The sequence below is a fragment of the Neophocaena asiaeorientalis genome, unplaced genomic scaffold (assembly GCF_003031525.2).
Source record: "Neophocaena asiaeorientalis asiaeorientalis breed wild unplaced genomic scaffold, Neophocaena_asiaeorientalis_V1.1 scaffold548, whole genome shotgun sequence".
Lineage (NCBI taxonomy): Eukaryota > Metazoa > Chordata > Mammalia > Artiodactyla > Phocoenidae > Neophocaena > Neophocaena asiaeorientalis.
The window spans coordinates 678,884-703,727 of record NW_020172009.1 but is presented as its reverse complement, the minus strand read 5'-3'; the positions used below and the strand labels follow the sequence as shown (position 1 = coordinate 703,727).

Sequence of the window (24,844 nt, the reverse complement as noted above, 5' to 3'; positions counted from 1 at the left end):
CAGTGATTGAGAGTCCGCCTGCCGATGCAGGGGACACGGGTTCATGCCCCGGTCCGGGAAGATCTCACGTGCCGCGGAGCGGCTGGGCCCGTGAGCCATGGCCGCTGAGCCTGCGCGTCCGGAGCCTGTGCTCCGCAACGGAAGAGGCCACAACAGTGAGAGGCCCGCATACTGCAAAAAAAAAAAAAAAAAAGTTATTGGGGGCAAGGCTGCGGCGCACAGATCGAGGGATTGAAGAATGTCCTGAGTTCCCTTGGGGACGGTCCTGAGGAACGTCATCCAGCACATAGATGCTCACAATAAGACTCAGGAGGAAGCAGATATGTGGAAAATAAGAGAACTGGAGAAACAGATGGAAGATGCATACCGGGGGACCAAAAGGAAAATGTTACCCAGCAGTTCAAGCCGGATGTGTAGTGATGGTTTTGATGAAGAAAGTCAAAAGAGACTATTGGAGGCCAAAGAATGAAACTTCTGGGGCACTGGATGATGATTTTCTTAAGCTAAATCCCGGAACAAGAAGTTACATGATTATGAAGCTAACATGCCAGACAGATGGGGTCACAGTGGATATAAGGTGTTACACCCTGAAGAATTTGAAACAGTAGTGATCAGCAAGATATTACCAATGGGAAAAAAACATCTCCCCAGATAAAAATCATCTGCCCATGAATCTCACAAACACAAGAAGTCAAAGAAATCCCCCCCCCAAAAAAAGGCAGAAAAAAATGTCACACAAAAAACAGAAGAAAAGCAAAAAGGAAGCCACAGATATAACAGCAGATTCCTCAAGCCAGTTCTCAGAAGAAACTGGGGCTTTTAGTACCAGGAAAAGGAAACAGCCACACAAGCGCAAGAAAAAAATCCAGGAAAAAGTCTCTCAAGAAATCTGCTTTATTCTTAAAGGCAGAAAGTGACACGTCCAAGTCAGATGATTCTGCATCGGGCAGTTCTGAGGAAAGAGACACAAAGAAAACCAAAAGGAAAAAGAGAGATTAAAAAAGTCCACATCCCTACGGATAACAATGACAAACAAACACACAAATTGGAAAGTGGCTACAGATGGAAGGTCTGCAGAGAGTTCAGAGGACGACTTAATGAGAAAGAAACATTCTTGTTTCCTGCGTGACTCTGGATATTTACAGCTCTTACACCTTGGGGATTGGCCAGTGACTCTATCGCTCAGCACAGGGGGCCTGAGGTCAGAGCTGTCCTGTGCCATCTATATACATTCTGACAGACTTCTTGTTTTTTTTTTTTTTGCGGTACGCGGGCCTCTCACTGTTGTGGCCTCTCCCGTTGCGGAGCACAGGCTCCGGATGCGTGGGCTCAGCGGCCATGGCTCACGGGCCCAGCCACCCCGCGGCATGTGGGATCTTCCTGGACCGGGGCACGAACCCGTGTCCCCTGCATCGGCAGGCGGACTCTCAACCACTGCGCCACCAGGGAAGCCCCTTGTGTTCTATTTTGGCCTGTTAAACTTGATCCTCTAATTGTTAATAGGGAATCTGTTATTTTGTTACGAAGGTTTCTTGAAGACATTATTATTATTATTTTTGTACTTAATCACATTTAGTGGACTGCATATGCAGTCAATTAAAGGACCCAGAAAGCTGAATCCAATAATGACCTGGGTGTAGCAACTGGAATGTTGAATTTGGGGAAGGCAAGGGCTGGGGTCAAGAGATGGATTGGAACTAGTGCTGTACACAATGGTATGATAAGGGAACAGCTGTTGCTCTTGTCTGTTTCCATAGTAGGTGCCACAACTTGACTTTTTTTGTCTTTAGCCTTGGTGCTTTGATCTTTCGGTATTTCGACCCCACAGGTGTGGTCCAGTTTACTTAATGAGGAAATGAGCATAAGAACATTTTCTATTCATGATAACATCCATAGACAGCTGTTATTGGAAGAGACTAGGAGTTTTTGTCAAATTTCCCTGCTGGACAGGGTCTGTGGCTACACTCAGTATATCTCTAAACATGGTAATTGGATCGTAAAAGGTTTTCTAGTTCCATTGTTCATTGCCTAAATGGACTTGTGTTCAGAATTATTTCCTCAGTTGTCTTAGGTTAAGTCCTCAACCAAATGAGGAAGAATTAGGCATTAGCTGTGCTAATGATGCTCTGAACAGGATTCAGGGCAGCAACAGCTATTTAAACGTTGTCTTCCTTGTTCATTTCTTAATCTGTGAATGAACTTTAGATTTTTCCTGAAACTAGGTTGAATCAGTTCCAAAATGAAACAGGCTTCTCGGGGACATATCCATTTCTTCCTAGTCTGCTTTTGGATTAAAGCACCAAGCAGAGACCTTGTTACTTCCCTTTGCTATATACTGTGATCCCTACTATGTTAATTCTTAAGAAACCAAATATCACTGGAAGAAGGCTGGCAGAAAACAAGTGAATTTTTTTCATTGAGGCAGGTCAAGTGACATTGTTTTTTCTTGGTCGTCACTTCATGGGTGGAGTAAAAACTTGAAAGCTCAGACTTTCGGTCTTGGTTCTGCCATTCATTGGTTATGAGGTCCGGAGCAGGTAAGTCAACCTCCCTGGCCTTACTTTCCCTGTGTGTAATACAGAAATACGTCATGGTAGCATGACAGTGTACGACACTAGCAACAGACTGTAACTATGACAACATTCCACAAGGTGGTAATATTTTGCAGTTCTAAGCTATTAAGTTTGTTCTCTTTACAGAACAGATTTCCAATAAAATGCTTAGTCATGAAATAAAAAAAATTTTTTTTTAAGTTATTGGGATTTGTAAGACAGAGACAGCAGAGCACTGAATCAAGAGCGGGGGGCCTATCTAGATATAGGCAGCATGGCCATGGATCCAAATCCTGTGATTGGATTGGAGCATAACAGAGGGCAGAGGTTAAGAGCACAGGTTTTAGATCTAGATAAACTTAGTTCAAATCCGGGCTCTGCCATTTAAAGGTATGACGACCTTGGACAAGTCCCTTTAAACTCTGAATCTCAGTTCCTTCCTCTGCAAAATGAGAATGATAATAGTAGTACCTTACTGGGAGGATCTCTGAGGATCAAATGAGACGATGCGTACTTAGCCTAGTACATAATAAATTAGAACAAATATCAGTTATTCATATATTCACCACAAATGTTACTGTTGTTGTTACTATACAAGAGGGAGAAATGGGAGATGATGCTGGAAAAGTGGTTCGCGGTTGTGGAGAAGGGGACATGGGAGGGATACTGGTTCTCAGTGGGGCCAGGGCCACATCAGAGCCCCCCGTCTGGGAGCAGGTAAAGGTGGGGATTACATCAGAGGTTCCATTTCACGTCCTCAGGGTGGCCCCCCATCTCCCGTCTTCCTGTTGCGGTGACCTAACCAAAGACGTTGAACCAGCCAGCCAGGCTCTAGGAGCTCTCAGCGACACCCCACCTACCAGCACCAGACTGAGGCAGGCTGACTGAGGGCTGGATTGGGCGGATGAGCTCATTCTTACTAGCCTCACCAACCAGGCCGGACGCTTCTCCTGGCAGGAGCCTGTCAGAACTGCCAGCTGGGGGTCAGGATGAGCTGGAGGGCCTGGTGGTGCCCAGATGCCCATGGCCAGCAGGTCTGCTGAGTGTTTGATTACATTCCCGGGCACCCCAGGCAACACCAGGGCTGGCGGTTCCCACTCCTGCTGGGTCCCGTCTGTCAGCCACACAGCTGACATCCCCAGCTCGGCCCCCTCAGCCCACCTGCCTTCCACCTTCTGCTTCTTCCTCTTGGCTGCAGGCTGCAGCCCTCACGGAGCCAGGTGGCCTCATCCCCTGATGACTTCATCCTCCTTAAAGGCATCAGGTCCCATGGACAGCCAGGTCTCTGGAGCCCTTCCTGTCCACAGGTCCACGAACCAGACTCCAGGGTCTCCGCTCCATACCCACTCCCATCCTGCTATATGTGACTCTCCCCGGGAAGTATGACAGAAGGGACCCCAGCCCTGGAAATGACAGCTTGTGTCTCATGTTCATTGAACATGCTATCTCATTGTAACCAGTCCATCAGCCAACTGTCCCTATGAGCTGAATCTTTTCTCCAGACTGGTCCTCCACGGTGGGCCACACTCACTCCGCACCTACTCTGGGTATGCGACTCATGTGGGCCAGTGATGTAGCAGTTCCCTCTGTTAGGGTGACGGACGGTTCCCATTTCCCTGAAAGTCCTGCATCCCCGGAAGCCCCTCAGTCCCGTGCCAGCCAGGATGTTTGTCAGCCAGTCCTGCCCATGCATCCGTGATGCGCTTTCTTTCATGATTCGCGTCTATGATTTTCACTGAATTAACCAGAGCCTTTAGCCTGCCCCAGAAGGAATCAGAGGGGTTCAGTCTCTTAGAAACGAAAATAATACTCTCTGTGCTTCCAGAATCCATGGACACCCTGAAACTTGTCATCTGGTTAGAATTTTCATCACTGCTCAAGCCCCTCATTTATACTCTCTACCCCATGGTGAACATGGACAGATTGCCCTAGGAAGGAAAACCTAGGAGGGAAGGAGGAAGCGGTCACCAGTCCAGCTTTCCTCAGGCAAGTAGGAGAGTGGACAGTGATAATTTGCCAGGTCTTTCTCTTGAAGCCTACAACATCCTATGTCAAGAATGTTAGAGCTTTAGAATACTAGAGTTAGATGTCGAAGATCAGAATTCAACACCTGCTTCAATGAGACAGGGAAACTGAGGTCCAGGCAGGGGATTCAGAATCAGATGTAATTCTTTAAATGCCTATGATGTGGCTGACACTGCTGGGAAAAACTGATGCCCCGGGCCCACTCCCAGGGAGTTTGATGGAATTGGTCTGGGGGGTGGGGCTGGGCACCATGATTTGTAGAAGCTTCCCAGGTGATGCCGGTGTGCAGCCTCGGTTGAGAACCCCTGGGTTAGACAGAGGTCCATCCCTGAAGAGCTTAAACTCTTCAGGTGATGTGAAAAGAGGCACCCACAAAAGTAGAACAAAGCAGAGAGGCACACAGGAGGTTCAGCCACAATGCTACAGGGAGGCAGGGGAGAGCCGGGGTAGTACAGCCCGGTGGTTAAGAGGGTCCAGACAGAGCCGGGCTTGCAACTTAGCTTAGTCTAGACCAGTGACCTTGGGCAAGTAATTAAAGCTTTTCTGAGCTTCAGTTTCTTCATCTGAAAACTAGAGGATGATAACAGCGCTTAATCCATTGTGGCGGCATTCAGAGAAACGAGATAATCCCTGCAGAGTGCTGAGATGACTGCCTGACATAAAGATTAGCTGCTATTATTATTATTATTACTTCTCACTCAGGTCAGGGCCACGGTCTGGGGGAGCTCACAGAGGGGAGCTGGCATATGGGCTGTACCAAGATGAATAGGTACCATTTTTGATGTCCGGGAAGCTGTGAGCAGGGGCTCAGGAGTGAGAAGTTGCAAGCATGCTTGGGGGTCAGTGAGGAGTGCAATTTCCCTGGAGGGCTGGAGGCCAGAAGGTCGCCCAGTTAGGTCCTGGGACCCGCAGAGTGGGGGATCAGGGCCTGGGGCAGGAATGGTGGAGGAACTGGGGAGGAGAGGACGGATGTCAGTAGCGTTCTGCGGTTCTGCGATCTATCCCAATCCTCGTTGCTCCCTTATCCCCAGGCTGCAGACATCCCTGCACTGGACAGGCTGGAGGCCAGCCTTGGCCAGGATGGGGAGCCCAAAGGCAGATAGTCACACATGACTAGCCAAAGGGGCCGCACAGCCACCTTCCTCGGGTTAATGCCTAATCGGCCCAGACTCGGAGACTTGGGTGGCAATCAGCCAAGTGGATAATTGCCCAGGTTAGCCTTCCCATTGGCGTTGATCACAGCAGTCCCCCTCATGCTGTAAACCCCTAGGCCTCTCATGCAACTTGTAGGAGGGAACACCTGGGTGACTCTTCCTGTTAGGGGGCCCCTCTAGATGTCTTGGGCAACACGTGGAAGCTGCTTGACACCTGTGGTCATCCCTGACCCCGGTGACAGATCCCTGAGGGCATGGCCCACAGTGGCTGCAGCCACTCCATGAATGGATATCTCCTGAGGGCTGGGAAACCACCAAGCGCCTCATTACTCCTCCATAAACAAGACCAGAACCTTAATGGTTCCACTTAGCCATAGGGTCCAGACTGAACTTTTAGAAAACCAAGTCCTAGCCAGAGAATCAGGCCTTAGGTTTTGTCGCATGGCAGAGGAAATAGTTCTGTTCTGAGTGGCCCCAGCAGTTTTGAGCCCATTTAACAAAAGAGGAAATAGAGATAGCAAACTGACATCATTTGTCTTGAGTCATATAGTGATAATAATAGTAATAATAAAGATATGTAGACTTCTTGTTTATTAACCAGGTTCAAGGGCTGCTACTCAGCTGAACATCAGGTAGAATTGCTGAGTCAGAACTGACTGCTGGAAGAGGTAGTGAGCTCCCTGTAATTAGAGGTATGCAAGCAAAGACTCATTTATTTGCCAGGGAAGCTGCAGAGGGGTTGTAAATCTGGGGGCCGGGGGAGAGCGGGGGGGAATGAACAGGATGGTAACAGAGCCATTTTCAGCTCTGTGGGGCAGGAACTATTTCATTTACCTCTATGTCACCAGTGTCCAGTACAGTACCTGGAAAAGAGATGCCAGGCACTGTGCTTTGCACTTTACACACATTATCTGTCTCACGATTCTGCGCAACCTTATGAAGTAGGGATTCCTGTTACCCCCATTTCACAGCTGGGGAAACCAGAGCTCAGAGAGGTTAAGTCACTTACTGAGGAAGGCACAGCTAATAACAATGAGAAGAAGAATTACCTTTTACAGGGGACTTTCTCTGCCAAGTGCCTTCCCTCAACTGTTATCTCATTTAATCCTCATAACAACCTCATGAGGTAGCGAGTTATTAACCAGACCTTGCGGGGAGGGGTGACTGTGGTCGTTCATCCAGATCTGCAGTGTGGGGAGGAGAGAGGAGAGAACACTGGCCGGAGAGCTGAGCGACCTGTGTCCCTTCCCAGTGCCTCATGGTCTCTTTGTGTCCTCAGGCAAGTACAACCTGTCCAGGGCCTCAGTTTATCCCTCTGTAAAACCGAGAAGGGAGGTGGAGATGGGCCCGATTTCTCAGCAACTCTCCAGCCGTCATTTTCCATAACTTGATTCCCCACCGTGAGTTCTGGGCCACAACCCAGTTGGCTCCCTCCCTCCACTCCAGAGCTGGCAGGAGGGGATGATCCGCCTCAATTCTCCCACCTCCTTTTTCCTCCTCCTCCTCCTGGGCTGGGACACACCTACTCCAACTTTCTCAGCAGCCTCTTCGAGTGTGCGCCTTCCTGCTCTGAGACTCTGCACCTCCCTCCCGAGCTTGTCAGCCTGGGGCTTGTGAAAGGGGCTCCAGACCAGCAGCCCACCCCGGGGCACCCTCCCCCACCTGAAGGGCACAGGTAAGAACTGCTGGAGGATGGGAAGTTAGGGGGTGGGAGTTGCAAAGTTCATCCATTCTGATCCCTGAGCGGGGGCTACTGGAAGGTGGTGACAGAACCAGGAGATGGCTGGGGCAGGCGCGGCAGGGGTAGGACAAGGACACCTGGGTCCTGGTCACCTAGGTACACTGAATGAAGCCAGCCTGAGCCTGGGGGCTGGGCATTGGGGCCCAGGAATGGACAAGGCTAGGGCTTTGATCTTCGGGAGAAGCCAGGTCACATTTGCATGTATGGAAAGTTGGGCTCCTTCTCTTGGAAGAATGAAATCCCCTGCTCGGGCTCTCTGGGGCTGAGCCTTCAAGGGGTTGTGGAGACAATTTCCTCCTTGATTTTAGGAGGAAGGGCTGGGGCCAGGGAACCGAGAGGTGCTGAGTTCTCCCGTGTGTCCAGGAGGCACGGGGTCCCTAAAACAGACAAAGCCACCTGGTGAGGGGGAGGGAGGGCGGGAGGGTGACTCTCGTGCGACTCTTTAGAGGCATCCGGATTAGAACCTCAGCTTTCCTGGCTGTCGGATGGGGGTGCTCACTGTCTCCAAGGGCTGCGAAAGGCGGCGAGTCTCAGAGGCCAAGGGCAGCACTGCGGTGGGTGTGGGGAATGGGTGCAGCTCTTGGGGGAAGCAGGAATCTGACGCCTATCTGTGGGGGAAGGAGAGCTAGAGTGGAAGGCTGAACAGAGCCACCAGGCCAGAGTTCAGCCCTCCACCTGGGGGGGTGGGCGCGGGTGCTATTGGCCCCAGTGTGGGAAGCAGCAGGCCATGCGGAGGTTGGCTAAGGGCTCAGAAAGTCTGCCTCTGTCCCCAGGCGCACAGCACTCAGGGGCAAGGCCTGGGCTCAGGAGAGCAGGGAGGTAGAGAAGCAAGCTCAGAACGCAGCATTTCCAATCCTTCAGCTCCTTTTAAGGTGGGGGTGCTGAGCCCGGGCAGGTGAGCAGTGCCCTCCATGCAGAACCAACTAACAGTTTTTATTACAGCTGATACCCACTGGATGCTTCCTGTGTTTGGGGATGGGGCTGAGTATACACGGTTATTTGAAAATATTGGGTTTTCAAAGCAGGCAGGGGGAAAAGAGAATTTCATTATTCACGTCCCTGTAACTCAAAGGCGGCGTGGCCTGAAAGAGTTTCATACTGCTCTGGGCCTACCTATTTCCCTACATTTTCAATAATGGTGGTTGGATTATTGTTACGATCTGTTCTTTTTTTTTTAATTAATTTTTTATTGGAGTATAGTTGATTTACAATGTTGTGTTAGCTTCTGCTGTACAGCAAAGTGAATCAGCCATACACATACATATATCCACTCTCTTCTAGACTTCGTTCCCATATAGGTCATTACAGAGCACCGAATACAGTTCCTTGTAAGATCCATTCTTAATCGATTGACCCCAACAAGGCTGCTGGGTAGGCAGAGCAGGAATGATTGCATTTTGCAGGTGAGGAAGCTGTGGAACTCAACACCCTGGTGCTGGAAGAGGCAAGATCGGGTTCGCCCCAGGGCTCTCCACGGAGCACAGGTTACACTTCTGGCAGGAAGGGGCTGAGTCCATGAGTTGGCCAGGGTGGTGGAGCAAAACAGTGAGGCCCCGTCAGCCACAAGCTCCCTGGGTCTCAGTTTCCTCATCTGTAAAGTGGGGAGGAACTGGAGGGAGTCAAGGTTTCCCTAGAACTCCCCTGTTTCCATGACCCTTAGTGGTCTCCTTAAGGACTCAGAGAACCAGACCCAGAAAGACACTGACACTCTTCAGCCCCTACATGTCAGCTGTGCCTGTGCTTTCCACTGGGAGGGGCTGCCAGGCCCCCCTGCCCCAGGCCTCTGTGAGCTGGGCCACCACCCTCTGCTACCTGCACACTCTTCCCTGGGTATCAATGAACTCACCTCGGCCTGGCGGTTTTCCTTCTTCTTCTCGCCAAGTATGCGAGAACGTGGGGCAGACTTAGTGGAAACCAGTGTGTGCTAGGGACGATGGGGTGGCATAGGTGGGGACCTTCCTGTACCTGCCGGATGCGCCCTGCCTTTTGGGTTCCTTCAGTAATGTGTGCGCTGAGCCCCTGAAAGCTTCCCGTGCTTCCTGGGTCCCCAGCACAAGCTGAGCTAACTCAGAAGCTCAGTGTTACTGTTTCTATGACTGATGGAACTAAATGCTTACATTTACAATAGGGGTTTCCAGACAGGTTTAAAATGAAGAGTGTGGGTCCAAATCCTGCATATTATCAGTTGTGTGACCTGGGCCTCAATTCCTTTAAACCTCGGTCTCCTCATTTGAAAAAATGGGGTGAATGATAGTTCCTTTCTCAGAGATTGATGTGAAAATTAAATGAGATAATGCATGTAGTGCCAGGGCCTTGTTTATGCTGGTCACAGTCATCAATTATGTGCCTCCTCTCCACTTCCCCTAGGGTGGAGATCATCTCACGGCACCCTGAAGTGTTCCTTCCTAAGACAGATCACAATTGTAATTATTAGTTATTTGCATATATTTTGTTTGATATGGTCTCTCCTACTAAGTGCTGCTCTCTGCTCTGGAACCCGTGTCTAGCACAGCACCTGGCACGTAAAAGAAACTCACTGCATAATATGTTGAGAGAATGAATGAAGCTTCACTTCTAATTCACAGATGAGAACTGTCACTCAGAGGAACTAAGCATTAGTCCAACCCCATCATAGATAAGAGTGGAAGGGTCGCTAGAGATCACTGAATCAGACAGGTAGAGACACGGAGGCCTACTTAGAGAAGGCTGATAACTTGGCTGCGGTCACACAGCAAGTGAGTGGGGAAAGCAGGGCCACAAGGCAGATCTTTTCACCTTCCTTTTCCTCTCTTTGCTTCGCCCAGCTCAGGACAGAGTCCTGCTCCCTGTGTGGGTGGTCAGCCTCAGAGGCCAGTGAATGGCCCCCACACCCCCTGGAGGCAATTTGGGATCAACAACAAGATTGATCCCTAAACTATAAGATGCCTTTCAGGGGACAGGGGACATAGACCTCATCAATCAGACCCCTCCCCCAACACCTACCAACACACACACACACACACACACACACACACACACACACACACACACACACACCTGCACACCATTCCCTCACTATTGCCAGAGAGTCAGCAAGAATCTGCAACTGTACAAGTGGAAGGTGCTCAGGAGTTCCCTGAAGTCTCCCTGCAAGAATTACTGGTTCCATTTTACAGATGGAATCATAGATTTGGAATTATTTGCCTAAAGTCAGTAGCCAGTTTGCAGTGGTGTCCTGGGTCAATGCGCAGCCCTGAACATGGGATTTAACAGTTGAAAAGAGACCTCTGATGTACTGAGCCCCTCGATGTGCCTGTCACCAGGTTAGACTGTGTCACATATACCTTCTCTTCTACTCTGCACAACCTCCCTGCAGGCCTGCAATCATGATCCTCTACCACTTCTTTTTGTTGCTGTTCTTGTTGTTTTCAGTGTGGATGTGAGTAGAGACTCAGAAAAGCTAAGCCACTTCCTTTCAGTCGCACAGCTTCTGTTTTCTCAACAGATCTTAGTTCAATAGACACTTAGCACTTACGATGTGTCAGGCCCCCAGAAACTCACAGCTGGTAGAGGCAGCTAAGTGGGTGGTTCAATACCTCGAGGTAGGTGGTAAAATGGAGGCAAACTGGGGCTAGCAGTGGGGCCCGAGGAGCCATACATAGATAGCCCAGTTATGAAGTTGGTGGAGGAAGGCTTCTAGGAGAATCTGAGACTGAACATCAGTTTTGAAGACTGAATGAGGCTTAAAAAAGGAAAGAAAAGTGGGAAAGGCAATTCAGAAAGAAAAAGTAGCATACGCAAAAGCATAGCAGTTAAAAGAAAATGGCATGTGTGTGCAGAAAACTATCAGCTGGGTGGGGAACATTTGGAGATGTGCTCTGAAAGGCAGGATGGGGTCAGGTCACTGAAGGCCATGTGTGCCAGGCCAAGGAGTATGACTTTTAAAAAATAGATATGTATATAATTTATGTATAATTTTTTATTAATGAGAAGTTATAGAAATACCAAAAGGAAGCAGAAGAGTATTAAAAAAAAATCACTCAGATTCAATAATTACGTTTCCCCTATACCTCCACCAACTCTTCCCTGATCAGATTATTTTGAAACAAATCTCATATACATAATTGCATCTGAAAATATTTCAATATACGTCTTTAAAACGTTAGGATTTCAGGGAATCATCATAGGGGCATGGTTTTTGTTTTATAAATATTGGAGGACCACGTTAAAGAAGTTTAATTCAAAGAGTGTCTTGGTGGAGCCAGAATTTAAGGAGGGGTCAGAGCAGAAGGTGATGATATCTTGTTGTCTCCCCCTTGGCCAATCACAGTGCCCGACTGTCCACCACTACCCACTGATTGACTAACTACCTCCTGAATGAGGTGATGCCGTAAGCATTTTCCAGTTAGGAGCCTGCAGAAGAGACAAATACCTTCTCTGCCCGCCTTTCTCCATTCCTGAGACTTGTGGGTCACTGCAAGGTGACCTGGAATGGCAGGTAAATGGCAGCTGCCCATCTTCTGGCTGAGGGCAGGGAGCCCACAACAGAGAACTCTCCAGTTCCAAGTTCCCGTTCAGCTCCACTACCCACAGCAGTTGGCCTCGGTGCCAGCTGAGCAGGATTGTACATGCCAGCTGTGGGGTAACGTCAGCATGTATGTGCCTGTTGGCCCACACGTGCTCACGTGTCCCAGGTCAGAGCTGCTGTCTGTCCCTGCAGCATCCCCTTCCCTCTGGGTCCTCCCAGCAAATGCAAGGCTAGATGGCACAAAACGCTTCACTGAGACGCTTAGACACTTAGCCTTGGGAAGCGGCAGACCTTGATACCAGTATGGCACCATGGTTGGGCACACCAGCTCTGGAGCCAGGGTGCTGGAGATCTGGTCCTGGCTTTGCCGCTTTCCAGCTCTGTGAGCTTGGGCACATCATTTCACCTCTCTGAGGGTTGTGGGCTGGATAATGTTATCTATCAATACCTCACAGAGCTGCTGTGAATGGATCCATACGAAGCTCTTAAGCTCTTAGCACAGCAGTCAGCACATGCCAAGAGCTCACTAACTGTTAGCTACTATTACAGATTTGGGGGCTTCCTGAAGTCTTGGGAATGGACTCAGAATCACAGCATCTTGGAAAATTCGAATCCTAGAATCTCAAGCTCTTGGAAGCATGTAATTAGAAGAACTCTATTGGATTTCTTGTATAAATCTCTACTCTGTGTAAAGATTGCTCTTTACACGGTGTCTCTGACAGATGGTTGGCCTGACTTTTTTTTTTTCCTTTTTGTAAACATTCAAAAAGAGGGTGTATCAACTGTAAGTTATAGCTTGATGAATTTTTACAAAGTGAATGCCAATGGTGGCAAACCAGGAACCAGAGCAAAAAGCAGACATCACCAGCACCAGTGCCCTTCACACAACCTCCAGATGCCCCTTGTCAGTCACTGCCCCCCACCCTAAGCATAGCTATTATCCAGCCAGTCGGGCTGTTCTCAAATACCTTCTGGAGGGGTTGTGTACCATTGTTAGGAGGACTCTAATTATTAGAGAGATTCAGTGTGTTAATCTGGAAGTTGCTGAGTTAAGCTTTACCTTTAAATTATCTTGCTTTTACTGTCTTATTTCAGTGGCAGCCTAGTTTAGAGCTGAGCATCCCAAATGCCTAGGGCTGTTTTTAAAAATACAGCTTTCTCAGCCCCATCCTGAGTCTACATCATTGGAATGTGTGGTCTGGCGGTGGAGCCAGGGAATGTGTATTTTTACAAGCTCTAAGGAAACTCCAGGTGAGGTCCAGCTGGGTTTGGGAACCACTGGACTAGTGGTTCAGAGCTTTGACTCAACTCAGATCTGACCATTTCTTCCAATCCATGCTCCACACTTACTAGGCATTGACCTTGGACAAGGCACTTGGACTTTCTGACTTTTCAGTTTTTTCATTTGTTAAAATGGAAATGATAGATAGTACCTACCTCCTTGGGTTATTGAAGGCTCTGAGACATCCCCAGGGAAAGTGCTCACTAATTGATAGGTGCTATAATCAGCATTGCTATTACTGGGAAGAGACCATCTGCGGTGTAGCCAAGGGAGTGTTGGATTTGGTATCTGAAGCCTTGTGTTTGAGTCCTGGCTGGGCCGCTTGCCAGCCCTTGCTAGCTTTGGACAAGCCTTTTGACCCCCATCTCGGGGCCTCAACTTTCCCATCTATAAAGTGGAAATACTTCTTGCTCTACATTTAGGGTCTTTGAGGGGATCAAAAAAGAAAATGGGCCAGAAAACTGCTCTGAGGACGGAAAAATGCTGCATGAAGCAAGCCCCAATGAATGCGAACTCAGCTGAACGTGGGAATCCAGTGCAAAATGGGCTGCCATTGTCCTTGCGGTTCTGGGGAGGACGGGCCATGGGGGGGTGGGGACAGGAACTGCTGAGGCATCGGTTTTCCACAGCCCTGGTAGGACCTGGCATGACGCCTGAGCTCTTGGGTTCTGAGAATTGTCTCCTTTCTGGTTCCTGGGACAGGAAGAGTCCACGATCCCATAGCCATGAAATCCCATGCAATTTGCCACAGTCAGAAGTCACCTGGAGTTCCCTTTTATTATTTAAATCCTTTTCCTTTTATGAAAAGTCTTCTTTGAAGTCCTTTACTAGTACTTTTAGAAAACTTTTAAATTAAGTATAATATGCATACAGAAAAATGCACAAATCCTAAGTGTGCAGGCTCAACGAACTTTCCAGAAACTGACCAGCTCCCAGATAAAGAAACAGAACTTTACCACCACTCCAGAAACCTTCTTTGTGCCCCTTCCAGTTACTAACCACCCCTCTTCCCCTGCCCAAGGGTAACTTTATCCTAATGTAATCCATAGATGAGTTTTGCCTGTTTTAAAGTTTTATATAGTTGGAATAGCACAGTATGTACTCTTTTGTATATAGCAGTTTTCACCCCACATTATGTGAGGGGGATTCATCTCTGTTGCTGCCTAGAGCAATACTTTCATTTTCTTTGATGTATAGTATTCCACTATATGACCAAGCCACAATTTACTTAGCCATCTGCTCTTGATGGACATTCAGGCTATTTCCAACAGAGGGCTATTATAAACAGTGCTGCTCCGAACATGCTCGTGTGAATCTTCCATGAACATATGTACACACTTCCGCTGTGTAAATGCCTAAGAGTGGAATTATTGGGCCCTTGAGGTATGGGTGTGTGGCTGGAACCCTTTGATTTTCAGTTCAGTTCCATTCATTGCAAGGGGAACATTGTTCATAATGTTCACAACATTGTGTCTCTATCTGGGACAGACCTGTCCGCAAGAAGGTAAACAGTTGTCTCTGGGGTTTGAGATGCTAATGAGTGGAGACATTCGCAGACTCGGAGACTTCCAGGCAGGAATCAGATCTGTTGTTTCCCTCTCCTGTCTGCTCTTCTGTTTGACTTTAGAGATAACCTTGCGGCTGCTTTGCCCGGGAGCCAGTGTTCCCCATTCACAGGGGAAAACATGCCCTCCGAGTTCTACCACAGCCTTGTGATATCAAACTTCTTAAGAATGAGGCTGTGATTTTTAACACACTGACATTTGAGAAGCACTTGTCTAGCCTAAAAGAGTCATGGAGATTTCAGTCTTTTCCTAACTTCCCCACCCGCCTCTCTCCACCAGGGCCACGAGAAGGCCGCATATGCAATTTCAACTTTGCAACAAGGCATGGTAGAACACAGGATCCTAAAGAAAGCGATTACCACCTTTAGCGGATCCTAAACACCAGTCACCCCGGGAGCTTGTTAAACATCTATTCCTGAGCCCCACCCCTAAGGATTTTGATTCAGTAGATTTGGGGTGGGGCTTGGACTATGTATTTGTAACCTCTACAGTACCACCCGCTTTGGGAATTCCCAAGATGTAGCCTCTGGTTCAATTCAATGGCCAGCCCTGTCTGACGAGAACACAGCAGGCCCAGCAGTTCTGCTGAGTTCCGTGTCCGCCAGTGGCTGGGTGGAGCACAGAGTTACCATGGGTAAGAGGAACCGGTGTGGACACAGCCCAGGGGGCTTGAATGTGGGACTCTGGGCTTGAGCTGGAGTCCCCGAAGAGGTTCATTTGCATCTCATTAGTATGCACCTTGATGCTCCCAAATCATCCCTAACCCCTCTCTTGCCTCTGGCCCTGCAGTTCAGGTTCAGCCAGCTCCACAGCAGGACCGCCAACAGCGGAGGGAGCTGCCTGTCTTGCCCCACTGCTAGAACCAGCTCCTCACCTGCCAAGCAAGGCCTGCCTACTTGCCAGCTTTGTCCTAAGCTGTTCTGCTCAGAGAGGATTGGACTTGGACAGACAGACAGCACTGCTGGGCTGGGTTCAGCCAGAGGGAAAATGATGGAACTGGGGATGAAGGCTTTGCTGAGAATCTGTGTTTGCTGGTGGGAGAGGACATACGGCTATATGACCCCTGGTGTGGGGAAAGGATCATAAAACTCTCCCCCTCCCAAGAGCTCTTTCCAGGCTGTGGGCACCGGCACGGGGCAGGCCAGGGAACTGTTAGACACCCAGGTTATCTGAGTTTTAATCCTGCTTTGGCCGCAAACTAGCTGTGTGAACTTGGAGCTTAGGTAACCTCTCTGAGTCTCATTTATCCCTTCTGCAAAATGAGGATAATTACAGGGTTGCTGTAAACCAGCTTAAAAGTGATAATGCCTGCCAAACACATACCACAGGGCCTGGCGCATAGTAAATATTCAGTAAACATCAGCTATGACCAGGGCCTGTGCCTCTGTAAACATTTCCTATTCCCCAAATGTCGCCTTCTTCAGAGCATCATTTGACAACAGCTCAGTGGAGGGTTACCCAGGAAGGCAGGAGAGCAGGGACTAGTCCCAATTCCCAGATGGACCAAGTGGAGGCCCCATGAAATGAGGGCGTTTGCTCAGGGGTCTCCGGCTTGATCCCCTCCCGGGCCCTCTGATATATTACCAAGGCCCCTCGGCACCAAAGGAGTGCTAAATGCTTTGCATGCATAAGCTCATTGAATCCTCCAAGTAGGTAACCACTGCCAGCCCCATTTCACAAATGGGGAAACGGAGGCTCGGAGAGAGGAAGCCAGGCCCCCAGACGAAAGCACAGGCAGGATGGGGGGGCAGGTCTGACCCCGAAGGCTGGCTCCTTCCCCTGCACTCTCCTGGGTAGGAGACCCTGCCTGTGTGGGTTCCTGAGGAGCCCCAGGTTGGGAGAGGAGCCGGGTTGCAGGGAGCCACTTGGCCAGTGCAAAGCGCCCAGGATGGGGAGACCGGGTTCTGGTTCCAGGTGCACCACCAACGTGTGATGTGACTTGGTACGTAGCACTATGGGACTTCCCTTCTTGGGGCATAGTTTTCCGATCTCTACAAAATGGAGATTAGACTCCTAGCAGTTTGTAAACTGTGCCCTAGGGAGGCTTGGGAACTTCACAGGGATGCCTCAGAAGGTGAAGGTGGGAATGAATGGGCACGGGGCTCAGGGCAGCAGCTGGGTTTCAATCCAGTTTCCATAATGATAACAATCGTTTTTAAATAACAGCCAATATTTATTTAGCGGTTGCTAGGTATCATGCACTGTGTTAACTGCTTAATATGAATCATCTAGTCGAACCTTCAGAACTATCTGAGGTGGGTTCAGTTAGTATCTCTCTTTTAAAGATGAGGAAAACAGAGGCTCAGAGATCCAAGTCACCCTGTTGGAACTTGATGTTTAGATGTCTGAAAACTCATTCATAGTTCCTGGAAAGACACAGGATTTCATTGGATCAAAGAGTTTCAAGGAACGCAGAAGAGGAAGGACCCCGCCGGATGAAGTCCATGCAGCAGGGACATTCTGGCCTCTGCAATCTGTTCTGCCCTCTGAAAGGAGCTTTCCGGTCCTCCAGGGGGAGTCTATCTCTTGACTTCAGAACACAACCTTCCAGGCTTGCAGAGAGCCGCCCCCAAACCCAGGCCTTCCGGGCAGCCTCCTCCCATACAGGAGGCCTCCTGGTCCCTGCCTGGCCAGAGGCTGCCCCACCAGGAGGAGAGACTCCAGGGTTCCCCCTGGCCTTCCCATAGGGCTGAGTTCACACTGTGCCCTGATGGATCCCAAGGCACAAACGCAGAACTTAGAGGAGGTGCTCTGTTCCTCTTGCTTTGTCTCCAGAGCTTCTAAATGATAAATAGGTTCAACGCCCTGCTGAACTGGAGCTGGTTTTGCTCTTACAAACCTCTCTGGACAGAGAGCCCTGGAAGAAGTGGGGCAGGATTCGCCCTCCGTCCAAGCCCTCTGATCCTGGGATGCCCTCTGATTTAGGGAGTTTACAGCTCCAGATGCAAAGCTCATGGACCCATATAAGGCAACCCCAAGACGAAGAGATCCCTTGCTCTTTCTGGGGCTCAGTGAGTGTCAGGGGCTCCAAACTCAAATGTCTACAGCTGGCGGGAGCCTCAGGGCTGAAGCAGGCCCAGTGTGTGAACAGGAGGCCATCCTGGATTGTATTTTCTTCACAGTTTGGAAAGAGGTGTAGGTACAGATATGTGTCTCTTCTATTAGAAAACTACCTTGGAGATAAACGGTAGCTGAAATGGCCTCCACATCCGGGAGAGCTTGGGGAGGTGGGATTAGAGAGCCCGGGCCCCATCTAAAGGGGGCAGCCACCACTCAACTCCAGCCAACCATGCCATGGGTGGACACAGACAGTGCCCTCCACTTTGGTAAACAGAAGTTGGAATCTAGAGTTTTGGGTGAAGCTTCCCAATGTTTATATGTTAAGTAATTAAGTAGAAAACCATCAAACAACAAAACAATGTATTATAGGCCCAACAAAACTAATTGCAGCTGGACAGCTTGCACACCACCCCTTGGCCACAGGGGATGGTCTTGAAGGACCCTAAGATTTTATGTCCAACAGCACGACCCCCCCTCCTTCTGCTCCTTACAGAACCATCATGTAAATCCTGTGATGGGATCCCACCTCACTACAGGTCTTTTCTTTGGGCTGAATTGCCCTGGGCCACCTCCCTGATCTTGCAGGTACCCCTCTCTCCTTGCTCCCTCTAGTCTGTCTGCGGTCTCCTTGCTCCTGCCCCAGGGCCTTTGCACTGCCTGTTTCTTCTGCCTGGAACTCTTTCTCAAGAGGGCTTTGTGGCCCTCCCTCTGCTCAAATGTCACCTTGTCACGTAGGATTTCCCTGACCACCCTTTTAAAAACAGCGCCCCCTCCATCACTCTCTAACCTTGCCTTGCATGATTTTCCTTCATATCACTTTTCATCACCTGATGATAGTGTGTATTTTTCAATTTATCATCGCCCTCTCTCTGCCACTAGAATCCAATCCCCACAAGAGCAGGGACCTCAGCTGTCCTATTCTCTGTTCTAGAATGCCCTCACAGGGTAGGCCCTCAAAAAGGAAGTATTGCGTGAGCGAGTGAATAAATGACTTTGGCAGAGGAAGTCCAATAACAAAACACTTTCTCATCATCTCCCACTTTGTCTCTTTTCTTCCTTAAAGCCCAGGTGCCTGGAAGCCCTGTGTTTCCTTCAAATGTCTATCTCCCCAGGGTCACATTCTGACTTTCAAGGGCCCTAGTCACTTTAGCTTTTGTGGGCCCCTTCCTCCATGAAAAAAATTAGAAATTATATTTAAGGACATCATTGGTATAAAGATGAATATATGGGCTAGTGGCTCCCACACTGGACAGCTCAGACATGGAACATTTCCATCACTCTAGAAAGTTCTGATGGAGAGTGCTGCTCTAGAGAATCAGCCCCGGCCACTCCAGCCCCCTCTGAGTCTCTCTTCTTGGAATATGGATTCCTGTTCTGGGTCAGTACTTGAATCCACCACCTACTAGATGGGTAAACCCAGGCAAGAGCCTTCTAATTATCTGAGCTTCAGTTTCTCATTTACAAAATGAGAGTGATAATAAGTGCCACAATAAGGATGAGGTTGATATAATAACTAGCTGGCACTGAGTGTTTCCTGTGCTGGGAATGTACCATGCATTGACTCTTGCAGCCTTCTCAGCAGTTCCATGAGATAGCTGCTACTCTCATTTCCCCTTTTTCTGGGACCAGAGAGGTTAAATAACTGCCCAAGGTCACACCGCTGTTGAGTAGGATTTGAAAGCAGGTGTATCCGACTCTAGAGACCACTTTCTTACTATTAATTCTACCCAATAATGGGTCTTCTCCCCAAAGACCAAGTGAGAAAATGCATGCAGATGTGTTTTGAAAACATATAGATTACCATCCAGATGTAAGACAGTATAATTTTTGTCATCAATAACAATAACCAGAATACTGATAAAAAAGGGCACCCCAAGTCCCAGCTCCCTTTCACCCATACCCTAGGCGAGAACTTCCTTTTCAGTCGTTTCTCTTCCCCTTAATTCCAGGCTTGGGTAGGCCTTGCTTTTACAAGCAGCTCTCCTGAGACTGCCTCTCAGTCCACTGGTGGTTCCAGCTGCCTTTTACCAAGCCATTATTGGTCCTAATAAGGTATTACTCTGCGTCTTTCCTCCCTATGCTTTCTCCTACCATATTATCTGTCTTTCCTCCAGCCCTGGGAAGTAGGTAGAAGCAGCTATTATTATCTCCATTTTACAGACAGGTAAATTGAGGCTCAGAAGAAGTTCTGTGGCCTTCCCAAGGTCACATGGCCCATCCAGGGCTCAAGCCTCTGGTCCTTTTCCTGCTCGTACCCAGTTCTTTGATTTGTTTTTGTTACACGAGGACCCAGCAGCGGCTGCCTACAAACTAGCACATGACTCAAGTGTTCATCCAAGTTTCTTAGAAGTAAATCAGTCCCTCCTACCAATTCCTGAATTCCAGTTGGCTTAAACCAATAGAGCTGGTGTTCAAGCCCAGTCCACACTAGAGTGGGAATCTTGAATGTGAAAATTCCCCTTTTGATCTGATGTTAGATTACTCTTCCTAGCATATAGTTCTGCTCTGGTCCTGCCTCTTCTCTAAAACTTTCCATGGCTCCCAAAGACTAAGTAGAAAAATTATTTCAGTAGCTAAAGACTTCCTAACAAGCAGGTACCTGGAATGTCAACATTCTTTCACTTACAGTTTTAATCTGGCTCAAAGGCACAACCCCTCCTAATTCCTGCTCCCTGGTCCCACCCTCCCCCCACTTCCCAGCCTTTGTCATAAACAGAATATATTTAGGATTCTTTCTTGAGAGCCATAGGAGCCAGCGCTAACACTGGATGCCTGGGACAGAGATGGGGATGGGGGTGGGAGGTCAGAAAATAAATGCTGAGGGCACCCAAATCCTTTGTAAATTCACATTCAGATTTTGGGGGGAGAGTATGGACATTCTCCAATCCAGAGGGATGAATCCAGTGACTCCTTTCAGGAAAGACTCTCCAAACTTTGAAAAATATCTTCCCTCTTTGCTTCTCCCCTCAGTCTAGGAAATCCAGAGCACCCCGCTTCAGGAAATCCGGCTCTCTGTTATCAGTACAGCCGCCCCCTTCTGGATGGCCTTGGGTGTGCCAGGCAAACCTCAGTTTGTCTTACCTGAGAAATGGGAGTAAGAGGACAGATGCGTTTCCTAGGAGTATGCTGTGGCTATTAGTTAATGTCTGTGTCATGCCTAAGAAAAGGGAAGCTGCTGGGCCATGAGGGAGAATGTCATTGCTGATCTGTGCCTGGGTGATGGGTGGAATTTCATCGTCAGAAACAAAGCCTGGGGACTTCCCTGGTGGCACAGTGGTTAAGAATCCACCTGCCAATGCAGCGGACATGGGTTCGATCCCTGGTCCAGGAAGATCCATATGCCGTGGAGCAACTAAGCCCGTGTGCCACAGCTACTGAGCCCGCATGCTGCAACTACTGAAGACTGCGTGCCTAGAGCCCGTGCTCCGCAACAAGAAAAGCCACTGCAATGAGAAGCCCGTGCACCGCAACGAAGAGTAGCCCCTGCTCGCCGCAACTAGAGAAAGCCCGCGGGTGCAATGAAGACCCAATACAGCCAAAAATAAATTAAAAAAAAAAAAGAAAGAAAGAAACAAAGCCTGGCATTTCGAACAAATTTGGTAGGAGCTTCTTGAGCGGAAGTTTGATTTGGCTTTGAATTCCTTCAAGTACATCTGCTTCCCCGTGGAAGGGATAGAATTACTAACAGTGTCACAGGCTCCTAGAACTAAAATGCCTGAGCCACTGCTCATGGACCATTACAGATACAGGTCACAGAGCATTAGAATCACAGAACACCCAACCACACCGCTTAGAACATGTAGGCAGGACACAGGATGTTAGCATAGCAGAGCCCCCGCTTATCAGATCTGGAGGGGCTCTTAGTCCAGTTTTTCAATCCTGCGCTTCCCAAGGGAGTGAGGGACAAACCTGGGGGCAGGGTCCTAGGCCTCGAGCCCTGCTTCAATAGTGCGGCTCTGCTTTTATCTGTTTAGAGGCTGTGTTTCCAAGTACAATTTCATCAGGAAAAAAGAGATTCTGCCCCTGAAAGCAACAGAGGGGTCTGAAATCACAGATCCATTCCCGCCCCTTCCCCCAACATACACACATCATTTACAGATGAAGAAGGAGGTCCAGAGGGCTTAGGAGACTGATTTGACCAGTCACGGGAATAAGTGACTTTAGACCTAGGTCTCCTGAGAGCCCGGTCAGCTTACTACACTGACCACTGAATAGGCATCGCGAATGATTTTCCTGATCCACAGCCAGAGGCAATCCCATAGGCCTGCACAAGCCGAAGAACCTACCAGTATAAGATGGAAAGGACTTTAGAGCTCTCCTTGTTTCCCCCAAGGGCACCTATCCCGCTAGAGTAGCATATCCTTCTTGGGTGGCCACTGCTTGGATTCCCCCAGTGACGGGGAGTTCTCCACGTTGTGAGATGAGTCGTTCCAGAATTGCACTTGAGATCACTAACCAAGAAAATGAGGATGGATCTCAGAGCACTTATCCTGCCAGTTGTGTTCAGACTTTTATCAATGACTCGGATAAAGACATAGATGTTACAACCACCAAGTTTCTGAACGTTAGAATTAAGATTCTGGGATGCTGGGGCAGTGAGTGAAACACAAGGAGAAATGAAATCACAGTCTCATTAAAATCCTACGTCATTTAGTTGCAGAAGATCAGCCTGCACAAGAACTGATTGGGGATGACATGAAAAGACATCTGAGAGTTTTCATTACCCACAAACTCAACAATCAATAGTCTGAGCTGGCTGCTAAAAAGTAACAGTACTTCGTAATATTTTTCAAAAATTGTGTCACACGTCACGTTCAGCATTTATGTACATTAACTCATTTCATTCTCAAAATGGTATGATGAAGTCAGGAAACTAAGAATCAGAGAAGGTAAGCCACTTGCCCAAAGTCACACAGCCAGAAGCTTTGTCCTGTGAACCACCTTCTGCTGCCTTCCCCATGCATGAAATGGGGTTGGGAGTTACATGGAGACAGTTTGGTTCACACATATGTCCTAAAAGGGTCCATTCACAAAACCCCACACCTGCACTTGCTCACACCCGTGTACACACAGCCCCACAGCTACCAGTTTATTTATTCACACAGCATGCATTCTGCCAAGCAGGCGCACACAATTAGCATACCCACACACAATTACTCAAAATTGCCTCCTAAGTGTGTGTGTGTGTGTGTGTGTGTGTGTGCTTTCTTGCAAATGTGCACATTCACCCACATGCAGATTTCTCTCTGAGTCTGGGGAGCCAAGAGCATGAGGCCCCACCCCAGACAAGCACCTGCTCGCAGCTTCCCAGCAGAGCCTGCGGCTGGGCCAGCAAGCTTAGACTTGACCAGGGACCAGCGGATTCCTGCTCCACTGGGGCCCAAGCTGGGCCTTCTCCAGGAGGTTCAGTCTACCTCACCCTCACCCCGACCTCAGGCTTTGATTCTGCTTTGGCTTTGAGACTAATATTTATTGAGTGCTTTTCTATGGGCCAGGCACCAATGCTAAGCATATTAACGCACACGATCGTATTTCATCTTCATAAAACCCCAGGAAAGAAGTACTGTTAATAGCCCCATCTTACAGATGAGGAAACTGAGGTTCAGAGAGGTTAAATTCCCCAAGGTTATACAGTTAGCAAGTGGTGGAGTTGGGCTCGAACCCAAACAGTTGGATTTACAGGTGAACACAGTTTCTCTTTCTGGCAGCATGGTTGGGAGGAAAGAACCTGGCTCTGGTTCTCACCCAGTGACTTTGGGCAAGTCCCTTTCTTTTTTGGGGACTTTATTTTCCAGCATCAAAAAGGAAGGAATGATCGCTAAAGGTTCTTTCAGCTTTCACTTTGTCATTGCTTTCCCTAAGTCCAGATCCTTTCATTTTTCAATTAGTATTTATTGAGCTCTGTTATGTACCAGGCACTCATCTAGGCACTGGGAATTCGTGCATGAATAAGATCAAAAAGCTCCTGTCTTCATGGAGCCTAGCATCTAGGGCAGGAGACAGTAAACAAATAAATAAGAACATATTGGGAGGTGACAAGTGCCATGGAGAAAATGGGGTGATGTGATAAAGAAGGGCTTTAGGAAGGAGGCTACATCAAACTGGGGGTTAGGCAGTGACATCAGAGGTGAGAAATGGATAATAACAAGAAGCTAGCCATGGGAGAATCTTAAATAGAGGGAAACAGCAAGTGCAAAGACCCTGAGGCAGATCCCAGTTTAGTACGTTTGTAGAGGAGAAAGAAGGCCCTTATGGCTGCAGCTTGGTGAACAATGGGGAGAGTGGTGGCAGGTATCACTGGAGATACAGGCAGGGCCCAGATGGTGGGGAGCCTTCCAGGCCATGATAACAAGTTCAGATTTTCATCTAAATGCTGTGGGAAGCCACTGGAAAATTTTAAGCAGGGAAGTGATAAGAACTGATCTATGTTTTCACAAGATGTTTCAAAATAGTGGTCCTAGGTGGTATGAGGTGGGAGGGTAGCCCAGGGAGCCCATATGCCCCTGCACCCTGTAAGCCTGTTCACCTGCCCAGGTGTGGTGCCAGAAACAAATATCAGACACAGGCCCTTCCCCCAGCAAACCACTCACCAGGTCTGTGGGTCCCACGGCTTGAACACAGCCATGGGCACCAAACCCCTACACAAGGGTACACCCCCTTTGGCATCTTATTGCCCCCGAGGGAGACCCCATCCCTGCTCCCTTCCCTACAGCTCATCTTAAGGACTCCGGCTCTCAAGGCGCCCCTGCAGCTGCTGAGCGGAGTGTCTTGTTGGGACCTGCCCTCCACAGGTGCTGACCTGGTGAACAGGAAGCTTTCCCCAAATCAGGGCAGGCAGCGCTGGGAGGCTGCACGCACCCTGGGCTCGCCGGGCCAAGGAGTGAGTGTGGACCTGGGACCGGGGTAAGCACTCATTTCCCCCCTGGGTCTTCAACTTCAAAAGCAATGCCATCCTGGG

At 48.9% G+C, this 24,844-nt stretch overlaps 1 protein-coding gene and 1 pseudogene across 2 annotated transcripts in view; one reads left to right on the top strand and one right to left on the bottom strand.

Annotated features, from left to right (window-relative positions):
* The window catches only part of LOC112402869 (proton-coupled amino acid transporter 1), a 162,909-nt gene that overhangs the window by 8,786 nt on the left and 129,279 nt on the right, over positions 1-24,844 (bottom strand). The window lies entirely within an intron of this gene.
* On the top strand, positions 239-24,793 carry LOC112402796 (uncharacterized protein NKAPD1-like; annotated as a pseudogene).